General features: G+C 39.5%; 1 long non-coding RNA gene across 1 annotated transcript in view; it reads right to left on the reverse strand.

The window, feature by feature from the left end:
• Positions 1 to 597: 597 nt before the first annotated feature.
• Positions 598 to 6,736, reverse strand: part of LOC122548613 — a 10,287-nt gene continuing 4,148 nt past the window's right edge. Inside the window, exons 2-3 of the long non-coding RNA XR_006311270.1 lie at positions 1,306 to 1,460; positions 598 to 683 (exon numbers count right to left, since the gene is read on the reverse strand). This is a non-coding gene — a long non-coding RNA (uncharacterized LOC122548613). The remainder of the gene's footprint in view (positions 684 to 1,305; positions 1,461 to 6,736) is intronic.

The following is a 6,736-nucleotide window of genomic DNA, read 5'->3' on the forward strand; positions in this document are numbered from 1 at the left end:
AAAGAAAGACTTTGAGGACAATGTTGTGCACACGTGTGTAGAGCTTCTCCAGATACCTCTCCAGATAGAGGTCAATTACTGGGGTCACAGACTTAAGGTGGTCGGTAAATAGATTAGAGGGGACACGAGGGTGGTGGGTGTTTGGAATTCACTGTTTAGTTTAGTGGTTGAAATTGAAAGCATCAACTCATTTAAAATGATCTTGGAATTTGTACCCAAAAGGCTGTAAACTGCAAGGTGATGGACCTAATGCAGGGAAGTGGGATTAGAATGTGCAGCTAGCAGGCACAATGGCCTCCTTCCATGTTGTAACTTTCCTTTGATTTCTCTGGTTTCATTTTTCTAGTTTATGGCACACTATCAATGGTCTTTTGAAAATTTATATGTATAGTACTTTAAATGTATTACCATTATCTATTCCCTTGGTTCCTTTCACAGAAGATCAATAAGGTTGGTCAAACACAATTTTCAGTTTTGAAATTCATGCTAACTCATTGCATTTTAACTCATTAACTCATTATATTTTAGTTTCTAGATGTTAGTTTCTTCTCTTTTTTATTAGCAATCCCTTTATATTTTTCTGCCATTCCTGTTCACCTGGCTGGTTTGTAGTTCTTGGGACATGTTCTGGATACTGGAATTTCATTAGCTTTCTGTCAGTTGTCTGGTACTGCAACTTCTTTCTAAAAATGATATTAAACACGAATAGTAATCATGCTGCTATCTCTACCTAGGTTCTTTCAAAGTGTGTGACTGCAATCCAATTGGACAAAGAGCTTTTTCCTCATTGATTTTTACTTAGTATATGCAATACATTCTCTTTTTAAAAACGTTCAGTACACTTACCATTTAACAACATGCCTACCTTTTTTTTTATCTCACTGGGTAGAATTAAAATGAAACGAATCCTTACTCTTTCTGTAACCTCACTACTGTTACTTGACATATCGGCTCATCTATTCTTAATGGTTCTACTGTCACCTCAGATTTCCTTTATTTATTGACCTATCCAAAATACATCAACATTGACTTCACTAGTTTCCAAATCTCCCTTCCCCCCACCTCATCCCAGATCCAACCCTCCAACGTGGCACTCCCCTCTTGACCTTTCCTATCTCTCCATCTTCCTTCCCACCTATCCACATCAACTCTCATGCACCTCGGATGCTGCCTGACCGGTTGAGCTTTTCCAGTGCCACACTTTTCAACTTTAAAATATTTGGAAGTTTTGTTTTATGTTCGGTAATAATTCTTTAGATAGTTTTATGGTTTTTAATTTTAATATTATCTCTCATTGCTACGCACCTGTACACCTGGTCCTCAAATGAAACTTATGAGGAAAGATGAGACAGATTTGGCTGATATGGTCTGGAGTTCAGAAGAGTCAGAGTTGACATGTAAGATCCTGACTGACTGGGTAGATGGTACAAGGGTGTATCCTCTTGGGAAAATCGAACAAGCTAAAATGAGACAAGAAAACATTTTTTAACATAACAAACAGTTAAGACCTATAATTAACTGCCTGAATGGATGCTGGAAGTAGGTTTAATAATTGAATTCACAAGGAAATTGGACAATTACCTGAAGTGATGAATGCTCAGCATTTGGGGAGGAAATGGAGGAATGACAGAACATGATTGGCTCATTCAGAGAGCTAGCACAGACATGATAGGTTGAATGGCCTCCTTTTGCATTGCAATAATTCTGTGATTGCAATCTAACATCAATAAAAATATTTTACTTGTCTTCGGAATGCAACAACCGCTCACCACCAATTAAAAGCTGTCCAATAATTAATTGAGAGGTAATGCAGAGTGCCATGTGAAAAAAACCCTTACAGTACTCACTATCCTATTGTGTAAATAAATCAGAAGTCATGTCATAGGGACAATCAATCATATGACTACCTGACTGACTCCACACTCCACTCACTCTGTTGCACTGTCTGTACTGAAAGTGAGGCAGGGATCTTTACACTGTGAAATTCACACATTATGATATCATCTAACTGTCTTAAAATTACACTTATTTTCTGGGATCTATACAATAATACAACAAGGAAGGCCCAAAGCCTTGCAAGTGGTGGTGAAGCCTGGCATGGATGATGGAGGTCAGCACTGGTGGTCGGTGGAGAAGATGGCTGGTGTGCCCAGACGGGTCTTATCCCAGTGTGGATGAAAGCATGCCCAGAGTAAGCCCATTTGGGGAAGCCCAGCTTGGAGCATCTGTAGGCCCATTGGAAAGAAAGGACTATAATGAAGACTGTCATGCTGAACTTTTTAACTTATTTCTTTATCCTTCTACTTCTGTAACTAAGATTTTGCATCTAGATATTTTGTACTTATGAGATAATGAGAGGCATGGATAGGGTGAATGCACTCAGTCTTTTTCACAGGCTTCGGGAATCCAGGACTTAAGGTTAGAGGGGAAAGAATAAAATGGGAACCTGAGGGGCAAGGTTTTTACACAGAGGGTGGTACGGATATGGAATAAGCTGCCAGTGGAAGTATTTGGACAAATACATGGATAGGAAAGGATTAGAAGGATATGAGCCAAGTGCAGGGAAATGGGGTTAGCGTGAGTGGACATTTTCGTCGGCTGGACCAGTTTGGGTCAAAGAACCTGTCTCTGTGCTGTAGGACTCTGTGGCTCTATGAATCTTGTACCCTGTACCTGAGTACACATGACAATAAAACCTAAATCTAAATCCAAATCCTTTATCTCCTGCAGATTTTTCTGAAAGGTTTCAGAGAGGTCACCAGTAACTAGAATCTTCTAGGCCTGAGATTTTGGAGGAAGGAAGCTTGGATGAAGTTTCAGCTTCATGTTTCTTTAAACATGGGGGCATCAATTCTTCCATGTCAATTTACAGAGTGGCCTCGTGTTGATAGCTAATGTCTTGCTGTTGATGGCCAGCCATCCCCAATGACCTGTCTCTAATTGATTGACTGTCAAGAGATCACTGTAGAAATGGGAGATAGACTGAGAAAGCTTTTTCCACCCACTTCTCATTCCATTTTTCCTTTCCTACTGTGTCTTGGGGAATTGCTGTCTTTAATAACAAACTCACTAAGCTACCTCCTACTTTAGGCTGCACGGTGGTTCAGTGGCTCAGTGGTTAGCACTGCTGCCTCATAGCACCAGGAACCAGGGTTTGATTCCACCCTTGGGTGACTGTCGGTGGGGAGTTTGCACATTCTCCTGTGTCTGTGTGGGTTTCTTCTGGGTGCACCAGTTTCCTCCCACACTCCAAACATGTGGAGGCTAAGTAAATTGCTAAATTGCCTGCACTGACCAAGGATGTGTAGGTTAAGTGTGTTAGCCACAGGAAATGCAGGGGAACAGGGAAAGAATGGGTGAGATATACTTTGGAAGGTCATTGTGGGCGTCTTGGGCTAAATAGCCTATTTCTTCACTGTAGGGATTCTATGAAAAAAAATCTATTAGTTAGGTCCCAGAGACCAAATGACCGCTTTATGAATATACTGTTAATTTCTCACCAGGAGTTGGAATAAACAAATCAAAATCAAGTTGACAGGTGTGGTTGACTTGGCTTCAAAAGTCTTCATGTCACCCAAATCAATTACTGTTAACAAATGCAAGCTGGTGAATTAGGACCCATTTCGCAAAAAATAATTGATTTTTTTCACTTCCTAAGCACCGACATTGGCTTGTAATGAGGAAAACTGAAGAACTTTTTTTTTTAAATCCAGCTGTGATGTACGCAAATTCTAATTGGAATAATCCAGTGAAAAATTCCCAAATTCCCAGCCTAATTTCTGCTGCTATCTCTGATACTAACTACATTTTCATTACCAGTCCACAATTTGACTCATGTTGGCTCACAATTGGCATATTGGGTTTTCGAGTGGGTACATTTTCCAGCTTATAAATTGGACCGTGTGAGCATATAATGTTTGAAATTTTCAATGTCAATGGGATAAACATTTTCCCTCAGCATTGGCAAAACTATACCAAGAACTTGAACTGAATTTTAACCCCTTTGAGAGAAAATATACTTTAAGTTCCATATTACAGCTAAACTATAAACTATTAATCATCACTAACTGTTCTGCTGATTGTGAGTACTTCAGAAACCTGAGCATCTTCTGGATAACATTTTGATTCAATTTGACAAGTTTCCATTGAGGTTTTTGTTATAGTTACAATGTTGTTCTAATAAGCTGTCAATTCATTGACTTGGTTAATTGTATTTTAGTTTGTCTTATAAAAAAAATACTCATTTTGAATAGCTCATTTCATAGTTCTTCAATTATATGTAATTGCCAGTTGTGTTCATCAACCTTCAATTGATGCCTATTTCCACCTCTTATTCTTATAACTGACCATTTTAATTGTTTAAAAATGTGTTGCTGGAAAAGCGCAGCAGGTCAGGCAGCATCAAAGGAGAAGGAGAATCGACGTTTCGGGCATAAGCCCTTCTTCAGGAAGGGCTTATGCCCGAAACGTCGATTCTCCTGTTCCTTTGATGCTGCCTGACCTGCTGCGCTTTTCCAGCAACACATTTTTAAGCTCTGATCTCCAGCATCTGCAGTCCTCACTTTCTCCCATTTTAATTGTTTTTCAAACTAAATTTAATATACATTTGCTTTGATTCTGAACATTAGCACCTTGAACTAAGTTGGGTTTCCATTCAGTTTTATACGAGATAGTTCCTTCTTGGCATTTCTAATTTCCCTTTATGGACAATTTCAACTTTTATCCCATTCTAGCAGCTTTGGTTGGGATTTGAATTTTCCAGCAGTGTGTGGAGTTACTTAGGATCCTTGAGTAGATGCTTGAGTATCCTTCCACTTTTGTCCTTTTAATTTACTATTCTCCTTTGAATACTTAAATGCATCTATAATATTCACTTCAACCATACACGGTTGCAGTAAGTTCTACTTTGTTACCACTCTAGGTAAAGATGTTTCTTTTAAATTTTCTATTGTATTTTCTGGTGACTATCCTGGAATCTAGTTATGGTCTTCCCCACAAGAAGAAATATTCCCTGTATAGCCACACTATCAGTACCTGTCTAATAAGTCACTCCTCAGCTTCCTTTTTTTTCAATAGAATCAAGACAAAGCCTTTCAATTCTTTCTTGATTTGTTTAAACTTGCATTCCTGATATCATTCTTGTAAATGTTCATGCCAGTGGCTCAGAACTCCTTTCATAACATAACAAAGAAGAATGACTTTCCTATGTTCAATTCTGTCCCTCTGGGAATAAGGCCAAGTGCTTAGTTTGCTTCTTTATTGTCTTCTCTAACCTACGGTACAATTGTTGGTGACTGATTTACATTACTTCTAACCAGATTTGTTCTCCTCTCCTCAAAACCACTCACCTAAAACTCATACTAATGTTTCAAGTCTAGATGACTCTTCTTCAGAGCTGACGTGAAGTGTGGAGGGGGCAGTATATGTGCAATAGCGAGGGGTGGAGTGCTGGGAGAGAAAAGGTGTTGGAACTGCAGATTCTCATATTCCAATCACTTAATCTGCACTATCAACACCCTTGTTCCCTCAGCACTTGTCAGAATCTATGTATTCTGTTCATTCTGAAATATCCCCTTTAGCATCTGCCTCTGTTTCTCTATTGATATATTCTTTAAACGTAATTTGTCACTTCACTTATTTCAGCTCCGCTTTCATTCTCTTATAATTGCTCTTATTTAACTTTTTAAAGATAGTCTTAAATGCACTTATCTCTCCCTCAAACTGAATGCAAAGTTATGCCTCCTGCTACCTAGGGTCACTATAAGGCAGGAATAAGAGTAGGCCATTAGGTCCCTTAAACCTGTCCTGCCATTCAGTAGGACCATGGCAGATCTGACACTCCTCCTGTCCACTTTTTCTCTGTAATTCTTGATTGTCTATTAATCAGCAATCTATCTTAAATATACATGAGGACTCTACTCCTATAGATTATGTAGCCCTCAGCACTCACCCCTCTTTAGAGCATAAATGCCATCCATTCCACATTTCATGTCAGCTCTGATGAAGAATCATCGAGACTCAAAACGTTAGCTTGCTCTCTCTCCACTGATGCTACCTGACCCGCTGTGATATCCAGCAGTTTTTGTTTTCAGTAGTTTCCAGCATCTGCAGTGATTTGCTCCTACACCTAAGACTCACACCTTCTAAACAATTTGTGTCCTCCCTCTACTTATGATCAAAAGATACTACCTCATGTATCTATATCTGTATTAAACTGCATTTTTCATTTTTTCTCATTCTCAGCTGAGAACTTTTTTCTCATTCTGACTTTGCAGTTCTATTAGTTCACCAGCATCACACCTACATGTGAGATTCCTCAGTGCCATAACATTTAATAATGAATTCTTGATTATCTTGAGCCAGAGGTTTTGGGGGACGTTAATGTTTCAAAGGTGGGGAGGGGCTGATTGAGTTAGAAAGTAGTCTAGATTAGAGTGTTGCTGGAAAAGCACAGCAGGTCAGGCAGCATCCGAGGAGCAGGTAAATCGACATTTCGGGCAAAAGCCCTTCTACTCCTAGAACATAGAACATAGAACATAGAACAATACAGCACAGAACAGGCCCTTCGGCCCACGATGTTGTGCCGAACATTTGTCCTAGCTTAAGCACCCATCCATGTACCTATCCAATTGCCACTTAAAGTTCGCCAATGATTCTGACTCTGCCACTCCCAAAGACAGCGCATTCTATGCCCCCACCACTCTCTGGGTAAAGAACCCACCCCTAACATCTCCCC

This window comes from Chiloscyllium plagiosum, chromosome 3 (assembly GCF_004010195.1).
Source record: "Chiloscyllium plagiosum isolate BGI_BamShark_2017 chromosome 3, ASM401019v2, whole genome shotgun sequence".
Lineage (NCBI taxonomy): Eukaryota > Metazoa > Chordata > Chondrichthyes > Orectolobiformes > Hemiscylliidae > Chiloscyllium > Chiloscyllium plagiosum.